Source organism: Polypterus senegalus, chromosome 12, assembly GCF_016835505.1.
Source record: "Polypterus senegalus isolate Bchr_013 chromosome 12, ASM1683550v1, whole genome shotgun sequence".
Lineage (NCBI taxonomy): Eukaryota > Metazoa > Chordata > Cladistia > Polypteriformes > Polypteridae > Polypterus > Polypterus senegalus.
Window position 1 is genome coordinate 67,909,035 of NC_053165.1, and position 13,376 is coordinate 67,922,410.

General features: G+C 37.9%; 1 long non-coding RNA gene across 1 annotated transcript; it reads right to left on the reverse strand.

The window, feature by feature from the left end:
* Nucleotides 1-7,271: 7,271 nt before the first annotated feature.
* LOC120540308 lies at nucleotides 7,272-8,185 on the reverse strand. The gene is made up of 3 exons (XR_005635789.1): nucleotides 8,063-8,185; nucleotides 7,519-7,623; nucleotides 7,272-7,417 (listed from the first exon to the last, which is right to left on the reverse strand). It is a non-coding gene; the product is annotated as an uncharacterized LOC120540308 (long non-coding RNA).
* Nucleotides 8,186-13,376: the final 5,191 nt, after the last annotated feature.

Below are 13,376 nucleotides of genomic sequence, written 5' to 3' on the forward strand. Positions count from 1 at the left end.
GTTACCTTGGAGTACTACACGATGGGAAAAAACAGCATGACACGCAAAGACTATGAAAGATGGGAATCCAAACTTAGCTGCAGTATCCTGCCAGGCTATAAGGACAACAAAAGTTAAATGTTAAATGCAAACTGACACTTTTTCTTGAGTTTGTAACAATATTGAAGTTTGTCTGTAGTGAGTACCATCGTAAAGTGCATTTCAGTTCAATAAGGCTGTTTTCATTTTGAACAGGCTTGTTCTTTACTCCTTTCACGTTCAAAAATACCAATCTCTTATTGTGCCACACAGATGCATAAAGACAGCAAATGGGCATGTTACTGGCAAATTTTCTTCACGTGTGTGTGGGGCCACTAATTGCCTTCCAAAATATTTTTAGTTGTTGTCACCACTGTATCCCTCAGTTGCTGAGGTGTGTGTCCTGACAAAAGGCCCAGCGAAGCATGTTCATGCTGCAGGAATCTAATAAGTGCTGCAAAAACCAAAGAAATGAGCATCAAAGGAAGAGTTGCACAGCAGGACTGGTATCGGCCTGAACTTACAACCTAAGACACGCAGCATGCACTTGAGCGAGACTTCTCTAGAAAGTCCTCAGCAGTAATTAAAACCATAATTCCCACTGGCTTGGCATCTCATTAGCAACAGGACATTCTGCTTTTATCCCAGTTTCTCCAAAAACTTCACAACCATGAGATTAACAAAAGGACACATATGAAAAAATATACTTTTATATCATATACAGGCCAATTAAAATATTTTACATCAGCCAGGAAGAACACAGGCTATTTTTTGTTGAAATTGTGTTTTTAACCTCCATTTCTCTTTAAGGAAGAAAAGAAGTGGAAAAAACTGATGATGCAGCTGAGATCTAAGTAAAAAACCTATTATGGCTATCTCCCTTTGGGGGTTTACTTTTCAAAGTCAATGAAAATCTCTTAATCAAACAGAGATTTGGTGTAGGTGCTCTGGATTTTTAGCTTTTCTGCAGTACTGTATTTATAGGCTTTTATTGTACATAAATAAAGGAAACATGCTTAACCACAATTACAAACAGACCCTCACACGCAAAGACACAAATCAGACACACAAGGCCCGTGCAAACACAGCCATTTATCCATTTAGATATGCTTTCAGTGGAGTGCTACGGCCACACACAAACACACACACACACACACTCTGCTGCACACACCTAAACAGAACACACATTTACCCGGTATAATAAACAGGGTGTTATGAGAACCTTTGCTGGCCACCAAGATTAAAACAAAATCAGGTATGATGTATGAAAACTATATTTATACCACACAAAGAGGTTGCTTAAGGGATACTTAGAGGCACAGAAGTCATTTCTGCATTTATTTAGCGTATTTTGATTTCATTCTGAGATGTTGTAATTTTCTGTGGTGGGCTGGCACCCTGCCTGGGGTTTGTTTCCTGCCTTGCTCCTGTGTTGGCTGGGATTGGCTCCAGCAGACCCCCGTGACCCTGTAGTTAGGATATAACAGGTTGGATGATGGTTGGATGGATGTTGTCATTTTTGTTGTTATTTCTGTAATGTCAGCATGTCACTATTTTCAGTTTGGTTTGGGTTGCTTCTGCCACCATTTTGGGCATTTTGACTTTATCGATATAATTGATATTGTTTATCACAATGGTTATAACATGAGGTCATTGAGGTCACCCCTTTAAAAATGGCAGAGCACTGATATTATGAGCTTGGCTTGAGTTTGAGTTTTGGTTCTAGATTTTCTGTTTGCTTTTCTTTTTTGCCTCTGGTCTTTTTTTTAGTATTTTTGACTAGATGTAGTGACTCAATGGGCTCAGAGTTTGCTTCATCTCGAGTTCAGCAAAATTGCAGAAATGGATAGGAATCTAACTGAACTTAGCAAAATGCTTTCAAGTCAATGGAGAAGAAGAAATTAAACTCATTTTTTGAGTGGATTATAATGGTGCCATGGTCTTTCAAAGTGTCCCCGAGGGTTAAAGAAGTGCATTCCAACTATACTAGAGCGATTATTGTGGCCAAATAGTTGCCTGAATGTTGAGGCAGCTGTACTAACCACTGTAACAATCGCATCCCATATATAATATTTATAGAATTAAATATCAAAATAGTAAAATGTCTTGCAAATACCTGCAGACAGGAAACATGAATTCACTGGGGCTCCCCTACTACATATTCAATTGCAGGTACTCATCTCTCTCAAGCCAAAAAGTTCAGTTCCTTTATTGCTTTCCCTGCCACTTCTACCAAGTAAGTGCAACACTAAAGCACTGGGATTCTTCACTCCTTCCTGTCCGCATCAACTGCACAGTACTCTGGGAATTGTTAGAAAAGGAGCAGGCTCAGTATTATACAAATACCTTTAAGTCATGAATACACCAACCCATTTTCAGTTTCCTTCTGGTTGTGTGTGTGTTTTGTTTTTAAATGTATTTGCAAATTAGTTTTTAGAATAAAAGTAAAACAGTTCTTGTTAAATCCATACCAGAAGAAGAATTTTATCCAGTATAGCGGCTGATCTGACATATCGCTCACTACTAGGATAAGTTATTTTATACTCAGGGGGGACTGCTCTATCCAACATTGGCCACTACAGCTGTGTGATGTTACACTGACCTTGCAAAGCATTAGAGGGCACTGGGGAAAAAGTCTGTCTAAGCCGGCCGTACAGCAAAATTTCAGATAAATATCTCGGTGAACAAACTCACTGGCAAAACCAGAAAATCTACTGTGGCAAACGTTTTGACAAATTACACTGATCAACTTGACCACTTGTCTCCCGATAATGTTTTCATGTATCTTTTTTTACTCTGTTATTTCCACTCTGGTAAAACACAAGTAGACAAAGCAAGAAATCAAACCCTAAATGCACTTCTACGTTCTCCTAAATGTTGAGTACAACACTCCATATCATGCCTGCTTGATCAGTTTATAATATAATAGTCAGCAGAGTACAGTGTTCTCTGATAGCTTCCAGAACCATTACATCCCAATTTCAAGTCCTCTACGGAAGGACAAATATACTTCAAGATCTACCCCCATATGCATGTGGCACGGTTAGCCAGACTGCACTACCAAGTTGGGTCCGATTTGAATTCATAAATTTTTCTGTCTTACAGTGTTCCATCAAGCAGAAGTTTTTATGTTTTAAATCATGGAGTTTCAATACTTGATTATTTTTGCAATGCATTATAGTTATGCTGTTTATAAAATTAATTATTATTGTTTTCAATTTATTGCAATGTCATTTTGTTGTTGTTACAGATGTCACCATTTTGTCCCCTGTTGTTACAGGTTCTTTACGTGACATCAGCTGGAAGTTGACGCAACAATATTTAAGTTGGTAGTACGAGCCACTCATCAATCTAGTATTGGGATTATATTTGTGAGAATTGTTGGTTATCATCATATGGTTTACAAACTAACAACTGTTTTGGTTATTGTGCTGTCCTGGAAGAAAAAGAGAACCTTGTAAGCAGAAGACCAAGTAACAAATGGAGTCATGAAAATGTATTGGGAAAGACGGATCTCTAAATATGCCTACTAGGATTACAACCAGAAAATTAGGCAGTGTGGTGCAGTGGTTTAGGCTTTGGGCTTCAGTCCTTGAGGTTGTGGGTTACTGACAATATGTGACTGTTAGCAAGTCACTTGACCTGCCTGTGCTCAAATTAAAAAACAAAAGAAATTTAAATAATTGTATCATAAGGGTAATTGGATAAAGGCATTGGCCAAATAAAATAAATGTCAGTGTACATATAAAAATAAAGCTGCTCATTCAGAGGAGTCAAACAGGTACTAGCAAAACTCATTAGCAAAAAGCCTTTCAGAAGTTCAGTATCACTATATAGTTTATGGGGATTTATTCACACATTTGGAGAGAAAATTGTCAAAAAAAATAACCCTTTTAACTGTCCTTCATAACTGGCATTAAAGTCATGACCCTGGGTGACCAAACCCATAACAACCTATTGGTGTCATAACAACAAAGTCTCAAAATGTTGTCAAAGCAAATTGTAAATATGAACATTGTTAAATTTAATGTCAGAATGTTAAACAGAATCCCAAAAAGTAAAACCACTACTGTAAAACACACCTGGAAGTCTAACAACCTTTAAATGTATTTGAGAAAGAGAAAATGTTAATTAATAAGACAAAGAAAAAATAAAGAACAGAGCTGAATCACAAAAGTTACATTAGGACTATACTAATGTTTGTGACGTGTGAGTGCATATGGAACAGCTTAACAGCTCTAGTGATTGTAATTCCACGCCGCTCCAGGGGTAGGTGCTATGTCCTAATGGATTTTCTCTTCCTGCCACTGCAGACTGAAGATTGACGGCTATAACATCACTGCAATCACTTCCAGAGTCCGTCCACCTGGACCCACCTCTTCCTGCCAGAAGGGTTTAAAACTGGAAGATCAGCCACATTGAATCAGCTCTGTTATGAACTCATGTCAGTGAAGTCTTTGCAATTGTTGCGTGTTTTGTTTTTCAGCCTCTCAATTATACGAGTTTACCAGGGTGGTATTCCAAATCTTTATTGTGGTCTTGTCTTTCTCTTACATGTTTTATTTTCTGACCTGTATAATTTCTGCCTTGTTGTTTCATGCTCTTGGCAGAATTCTGTCAGAATCTTGTTAGCAAAGGTTTTGATTTGTGTTGCTTATTTTGTATTCAGTATTCCTCAACAAAAATATCATTAGACGAATGTCCTGATACTTTTGTTATTTTTCTTGCTGTAAAACTTTACCATTTTAATGACTACAGTGCACCATTTTGTTTTGGATTTTCTCAGAAGTCATGAGCACTGGGTGCACTGCTGTCATGGGCACCGCCAAGTTGTGGTTCCCATTGCTGACTATGAATGTCGACATTGGCATGTCCACTTCTATGATAAATGGTGTTACACACCAACTCACATCTGAGCTTCAAAATAATAGAAATCAACAAAGATAAGGAGAAAGAAAAAATCTGAATAAAAGACACCAAAACAACCCAAAATTCATTTGGTAATGACTGCCGCAGAATTTGACACGGTGGCGCAGTGGTAGTGCTGCTGCCTCGTAGTTAGGAGATCAGGGTTTGCTTCCCAGGTCCTCCCTGAGTGGAGTCTGCATGTCCTCCCCGTGTCTGCATGGGTTTCCTCCCACAGTCCAAAGACATGCAGGTTAGGTGGTCCCTAGTGTGTGCTTGGTGTGTGTGCCCAGGGATTTGTTCCTGCCTTGCACCTTGTGCTGGCTGGACTGGCTCCAGCAGACCTCCATGACCCTGTGTTAGGATATAGCGGGTTGGACAATGACTGACTGACTATCTTAGATTTGGTGTAAGGGGGGTTGGGTAGGGGAAGAAGAACTAAAGGAACACAAATAAGTTGTCTCTGAGTTTCTAAATAACATTTGGTTTAGATAACAGATCCAGGTGACTAAAGTGTATCAGCCCCCAACAGATTTCTCAGCAACTTCTTTGTTTACCCCACAAATAACAACACAATCTGTCTGTCTATCACTCAAGCAAATTCAGGCCCATTCTTTCAAGAAAGAAGCCCTCTTTGGAAGTCCTTACTACTCCCCTCTTAACGGGCCAGGACACAGAAATGGTCCCATGCCTGACTCCTTATAGCATTTCCCTTAAACACAAGTTCTTGTCACCTCTCGCCTTCAGAAAAAAATATTTAGAGATCAGTCTTTCATGCAGGTATTATTTTTTTTTTCCTTCTTTTAGCTAAATGTTTATTGGAAGGATTGCCTTTGTCCTACTTTAGCTTAAATACTGCCATAGACAACAAGCCATATGCTCTGGCCGATGTAATTGCAACTGTAAAAGAAAACATGTCGCATAAATCCGACACTTAAAATTGAGCCTGTCAGTCATGTGGTGACATTCTTTACTTATGATTAATGTCCCTGGTGTTTTGAACTTCTGCTGTTGTTTTTGACATCCATTTTCAGATATGTAACCTCTTTGCTATTTGCTAACGTATTATTTTTCTTTACTATCTAAATAACAGATTGGACGATTGCTCCTCTGTTTGAGTAAAGGCATTCCTGAATATGCAAGTGCATGTGAAGCGTGCAAAAGGTCCAAAGTCCTACTAGTCTGCCTGCTGCTCTTCTGCAGCTTTTCTGTGGTCCAGTGTCTCAATAGATTTCATTATTCATTTATAAATACCTACATCAAAGGGTTGTACTGTAATCCTGCTTATTATAGATCGATTTTCAAAGGCGGCTTATGTCATGTCTTTGAAAAACTGCCTTAAACTTCTGAATGGGAAAATATTTTTGCTCAAAATGTATTTTCTTTACGTGGTTTGCCTCCAGAAAAAAATAATTTAGTGATTCTACCAATGAAGACCCTGACAAGCATCAGTCATGTCACATTGCCTTTATTATTAACCAAATGGCTAATGTGAGGTACTACCAGAATCTTTTTATATGGTTCTAGTCAATTTTTCAATCAAAATGGCTATCATTGAAAGATTTAGATGGGTAAGAATCTTCTGCTGCCCCTGAGATTCCAAATGCATCTTTCGTCATTTCCTTATTAAATCAGATCTGTCTTGAAGTTTTATCTAATCTTTTGAAATCAGTAGCCATATACCTGTATAACAGATTTGTTGAAAAGAGGTGTAACAAATCTCCATGGTATTAGACTGGACATATAGTATTTTGTTCTGAGACCCTCACCCCTAAACTCACATACCGCCTCACATTAGATTCATAAGCCTTTCTTACCTAAGATTTCAGACGCACAAGTGCATCCTGGCATCAGAGCTAACATGTACATACATTACAGGCATTACTGACTTCCTGCTGTGCTTTCTGCAGCTTTAAAATAAATAGATTTTTGTGCATATGTATTATTTGTGAAGACAGACAGAGCATGTGCCAGGAGTTTATTATTCTCTAAAGAATAACTATAGCAAATATTTTACTGTCACGTTGATAAATTAGAATAATTGATACCCTTCACTAGTGTATCGTTCACATTAATCATGCATTAATGTGATTAATTACAGTGTATGTCATAAATGAATGCAGTTATGTACTGAAAAGTAGTAAGATCTGTTAATTTGTACATAATTGCGTTTTGATTGCTGGCACTTGCTATAAAGTGTTACAGCTCAGATTCTATTAAGTATGTATGGCGGTTAAGTAAAGCTCATTAGCTACATGGCCCTTAATGATCAATACATGGGTTAAACTTGGTGCGCTGCTTTTAATCTGCTCCAATAACCATTTAATTGCAGTAGGAGAGACAACTTCTTGAAATCAACAGCTTTCCTCAGAGCTTTTCTATCGCTAAATTTAGGCTTGCCTGATTTCATAGTGTTGGATTATGTCTTGGTTGGCCCTGCAAGAGAAGCTGAGTCTGCTGCTTCATGGCCATTTTCAAAAGGGATGGTGTCTAACTATAAATGGAAGAAGGGGGAAAAGGAGAATTTAGGAGTGTCTAATTGGCTGTCACAGACTGACTGCAACCAACCAATCAATCAATTGATCTGTAGCTCACCTCAAGGTCCATGGTAGTTTTCCAGTCATTGTTAGGTCTTTAGCCCCAGGAGTTGTAAGGGCCTAGCAGCACTTTGTCAAGAACATGGAGGAGTTGCCTTGATACCTAATTGTAACGATAAACAGGTAACAAAATGTCAAAACCACAGTAATTTAAAAAAAAAAAAAACTGGAGTATATGAGAAATCAGGACTAAGCAACAAGCTGGAAAGGCTGCCTTCAATATTGCCTTAAGAGAATATGGAAGTGAGGTGCACCATGTAGCGATTAGCTCCTGGTTCTGTTTCACTGCTCTCCCTTCAAGTGTTGCATGCAGTTAATATTCCTGACTTCAGCCTCTAAATAGTAATAATGTACCTGGAATGACATGCATATTTAAGCAGTGCAGCCCCCTATCCCCTGGTGCTATGTCATTGTACCCTTTAGCCATAGCAAAAGTCCTCCACTCTCCCATTTAGGCCACCTCTGAAACTGTGGAAAGTTTCACATCTGTTTCTGAGTTCAATCTTGGCCTTATATTTTTTGCTTGATGTTTCAGATCTCACCATGTTACAGAGCACTGTCGTTTGTCTCTTATAGCTTCCTGTTTTATTACAAACTAGCCCAGCACTGTTAGTGAGCCCTCCTAGTAAGATTTGTTAGGGATGTCATGCCAAAACACAAATTTTAAATTGGCAGTTATCCTGAATGACCAGGCCCAGCTAACACACTAAAGCAGGGGTTCTCAACGTCGGTCCTGGGGACCCCCTGTCGCTGCAGGTTTTTGCTCCAACCAGCTTATGTTTTTAATTGAACTCCTGGGCTAATTAAGTTAACTGATATTTCCCAAGTTCTGTGTTTAAAGAACAATATATTAATTAGAAAACTAAGTTTGCTAATATATATATATATATATATATATATATATATACTGTATATATATATATTAAAATGTACCAAGCAGTTATATAGGAATAATGTATTTTTTTTCTTTTTAACGGTATTTTCATCTTGATTTTCATTCTACTTTTCTAGGTGTTCTAATTGTTTAATTAATCCATTATTTACTAATTAGTGGGTCTGACTCTAAAGTAGCTGCAGCCTTTGATCGTTCAGTGTTGTTTGCCTGGGCGTCTGCTCTGCTCGTTTTAAGTTGCCATTATTAAGATACAATGAAGGGGGAAAAACTGCGCAGAGAAGGGCAAAGTATAATGAAATCAACAAAAGAGAGTTAAGCATTTAAATCTAGAGCAAAAGCAGAAATATTTATAAATGTCTTATAAATGTAAAAATCATGCTGCTATGCTTTTCTGAATATTGAATAAAAGAAAAAAAAATACCAGCTAATTAAATGATATAAGTGTTATAAGGTGTTGTCACTGATTAGGAATCTGGTTGGAACAAAAACCTACAGCCACAGGGTGTCCCCAGGACCGACGTTGAGAACCCCTGCACTAAAGCATTTATAATAACCAAAAGCAAAACATCAAAACACAAAACAAAATATGGAGATTAGAATCTAAAAAATCAAAACAAACCTAAGTACTTGGACCTTGCTCAGTTCAAACTCAGTGCAAGCATTTTCTCTTTAGAATGAGGAGCTTAAGTACCAGCTATTTTCAAAATGGCCACTATGGTATTGTCATGATGTTTTTGGCTGTTCATTGGTCTTTTAATTTTCAATATGCGTTGTTACTGATGTTCTGAAGACCAAAGAATTCATTTTGAATGTTTATTTTTTATTTATTTTTTCTATGTGAGTTGCTATTTTGAGCACCTGGTGGTAATCCACGGATCCCAGTTACTAGGCCAGGCATCACATGACATCACTTGCACTATACTACTTAAGCTCCTGGGCTGTTTGTCCAGAATTATGAATTCCCCATAAACATTTGTCATTGTTTTCTTTGTAGGTTTTGTAAGTCCAGTTAACAAATTACAGCTCTGCCTAATGTCTAACATGTTGGCTCTGGGTAGTTGTTATTTCTCTGAACCTTGACTTGCTGCACTGTTATTGACTATGATTATTGTCTTATGTATTAAGACTTAATTTTTAGTTTCTTGATTTCCTGGTTACTTTTGGTCTACCATTTTGGCTACAATACATCTCCCGATGCAGTTGTAATGGAACCTAATAGTTTATTTTGTGAGCTATATTGGCTCCGATGTGTGTGTGTGTGTGTTTTGCCTGCAGTTGACTGGTCCTGCCTTATGCCCTATGCTATCTGGGACAGGCTCCAGCCCCATTTGTGACCCTGGTTTGGCTTAAGTGGGTTAGAAAATAACGTGACAAATCTAATACTTCCATTAATTCTTCTATTTACTTTAATATACACCCTGTAAAGAGACTTTTCCTCAAAATGTGTTGCCTATTTATGCATCACCTGTGAGCGGGTGCTGTCAACATTGAGTTGTGTTTTCATAATCTAAAGAAGAATAAATGGACACGAATATCATGACACTATAGAATGACTTCATCCACTATCCTTCTCCATGCCTCTCCCGGTTTGTCAAGTTACTCAGACATGTCTGATTGCCTTCTACAACATTCTTTTCAAAGTGGGTGTTTTCCATATTTCTATTTGACAGTTGTTTTATATATCTTTTAATGTTTGCGTCAAATATCAATCAGTCCATTCACATTTTGGTTTTTTATTTGCTTTTACTCCTGTATGTCTTCTTTGGATCTCTTTAGATTGATTTGTACAAAAGATTATTCTCTATGTTTCTTGAAATTTCACACTATTGATTTTGTCTCTTGAAGATTAAATGTGTTTTTCTCATGTTCCTTTCGTATCTTTTTGTATTATTAACAGTTCAATTTTACTTTTGATGTTTGGCTTCAACCAGATTTTCCTGTTTATTCCTCTCATTTTTTCTTTTTTTTTTATAGTACGACCATCATGTCATAATGTGTGGCCAGAAAAAGGGTTTAGAAAATAATGTCATAGGTATAATGATAAATAAATAGTACATAAAACTCAATGATAATTCACAATATTACATGGAAGTTGTATAAACCATGTTACTGACCATTCATGTGTTGACAATGATGAGACACAGCTGCTGTGCAGAGGTTCATGTTTATCCAAGTACCTGCTTTAGAAAATGGCACATTCTTCTGTGTATTATCAGCCTGCTGTATCAGATCCACACCCCTAACCTCTCCGTCAGCCTCCTCAACCTACTGCAGGTAGCCAAGACCTGCTGGTCACTCACTATTGATGCTCAATAATGGTGCTTGATGGTTGCCCAAGGCAGCAAATCCCACATCCAAAGAACAGCCTTTGGAAATTTCAGTATGTTTCTCCCTGGACCTTTACATTTTCACCATTCATATAGCATAACACAAGCTGAATTACTTTTGTGTGTGTAAATCCAAGCCACATTTATATGTGAAATGCAAAAAACACAGTAAGAAAACAGAAATATGTCAGCATAATCATTGAAGTCATCAGTCACAGGGATGTACTAATTATTGATGACATCTACTTCACACTTCTCGACTATCTATCTGCTTGTTCATCAAGGACACAGGTCATCATGGCCCACTTTTTATGCTGATGTGTGGGTGGCAAATTCATCAGGCATTATTGATGACATCTCTTCAAATGACACACTTACTCAAATCTATAACCCTTTTAATCCCCACATTCTTTTATGTATTCGCTGGTTGCAGGAGAAAGTAAAGAGCATCACTCAGGCGCACAGAAAATCCAGAAACATTTTTGCAATTATGTAGTAATGTTTATCAGGCTATGTCAAGGGATCAGAGAGTCCCAGCAGATCAGAAGCAGTACAAACCCTGTGATTAGCTGGGATTCCTGACACGGCAGAAAGGCTTTAAAGAAGATTTACTGCCACCTGATTAATGAAACTTTGTTTTCTTATTTGTGGTTTGGATGACAGTGCTTTGTTAACCCCCTGTCTCCTGTCCTGCTCTTGCATGCTTGTCTTAAAACATGATTCCTTTCATAAAGAGTAAGCTCTGAGAGTAGTTCAAATATGGGTAGTAATTTCTGTTTTTGTTCAAGTCCACCAAACATTTCCCTACCTGTTTTAGGTTTTCTCCCCTGTGTGTGTTGTCTTCTCAGCCTCAGCTTTCAAAGCTAAATTGAAGACACCTGTTTTCACCTTGGCCTCCATACAGTTGCTTTGCTGTGTGATTTCCAACTTGGCCTTTCATGTAGCAGTAGTTGGTGCTAATCATCTCCTCAAGGTCATCAGCACACAAACCAGTACATATTGGCATGGTTTCGACCCATAAGTCATAATGTTGCTGAACAGTTAGTCATATGAAGAAATACTGTAACATGACAAAGTGTATATTTATATATATATTGTCACCGCCAGGAAAACTTTCAGTAAAAATTGGGGTGTTAGCCAGATAATCCCATTTAATGAAAGCAACACATACGTATTGTGGTTTGCCACAGAAAGAAAAGTAAAGTAATCAGGCCTTTTAAACAATGAAACAACCACAATAAACTCTTATCAACCCATAACAAGTCCGGTAGCTGAGGAGCTCCTTCCACGATTGGATTCAGCAACTGTGCCTGTGGCCTTCCATTTCCTGATTCCATTCCTTATAGTTCAAACTGACAGTTTAAACCTCTCAGATAGCTTCTTGTAGCCTTCCCCTAAACCATGAGACTGAACAATCTTTGTTTTCAGGTGTTTTTTGAGAGTTGCTTTGAGGATCCCATGCTGTCTCTCACTCTTCAGAGGCAAGTCAAAGGGAAGGAAGCACAACTTATAATTGACCACCTTAAATAACTTTTCTCATGATTGGACACCTCTGTCTATGAAGTTCAAGGCTCAACGAGCTCATCCAACCAGTTAATCAGCATTGAGCAGTGACAGGCATTCACATCAGCAAAATTACAAGGGTACCCACATTTTTGCACAGCCAGTTTTTCACATTTGATTTAATTTCATACAACTAAATACTGCATCACTAAAAATCTTTGCTTGGAAAACACCCCAGTACTCAGTGGTTCCTAGGAAATAAAAGACATACCACTGTTATCTTTTTTGTTGAAAGGAGAGTCAATTATTATGCAGGCTGAGAGGGGTTTTTCATATGACTGTAAATACAAAGTTGTTCCCCATGATGGGTTTAGCCAATTACACTTTGGTGATAGCACATGCAACTTATTATGGAAATGCCCCTTCAGGAAGAAATTTTGTGAATTGTTGCTACGCACGATGGGTCCAATCAGTGAAACCTGGTACACTCAACCGGCACTTTATTCCTACTTGAGCAGCACTGGGTACCCTTGCTAGTACAAAATATACAAAAAATACTGCATTCACTTAGAAAAATTGAAATAAATACAATCCAAAAAATGAAGTAGTGGCTGACCTAGACAAATTAGATTTATTAACTGTTTTTATGTCAGAAAGTGCCCGTCTTCTATGCTACTACTTTCAAATAACTGTCATACTGGACTTGTGCCCTTAGTGGCAAGGGGTTCTCTTCACTTCCAGAAAAAAGGATAGACCATAAAGTGTCAAGGCAGTATATGGATGGGTCATCTTCCTATTTTATTAAGTAAAACACTTAGATAGATTAGAAGAACTCAACAATGAACTGTTGTGTCACCTCTGGCTTAGCTGGTACCACAGTAAAATTAACAGATTTGATCATAGGAGACAAGACATGTCTGAGTTAAGAACTATGAAACAATGTTTTGGTAATTTGATGGAATTTTATATGGAAGAAACTAAAATAAATAAGAAGAAAAAGCGAGTACAATGTTATCTATTTTGACTTTCAAACGCTTTTCATGCAGGGTCCCATGAGACATTAATGATCAAACTAGAAGCGGCAGGGATTCATGGTGCAGCGTGCAGATGGTACAGAACTGGCGTATAGAC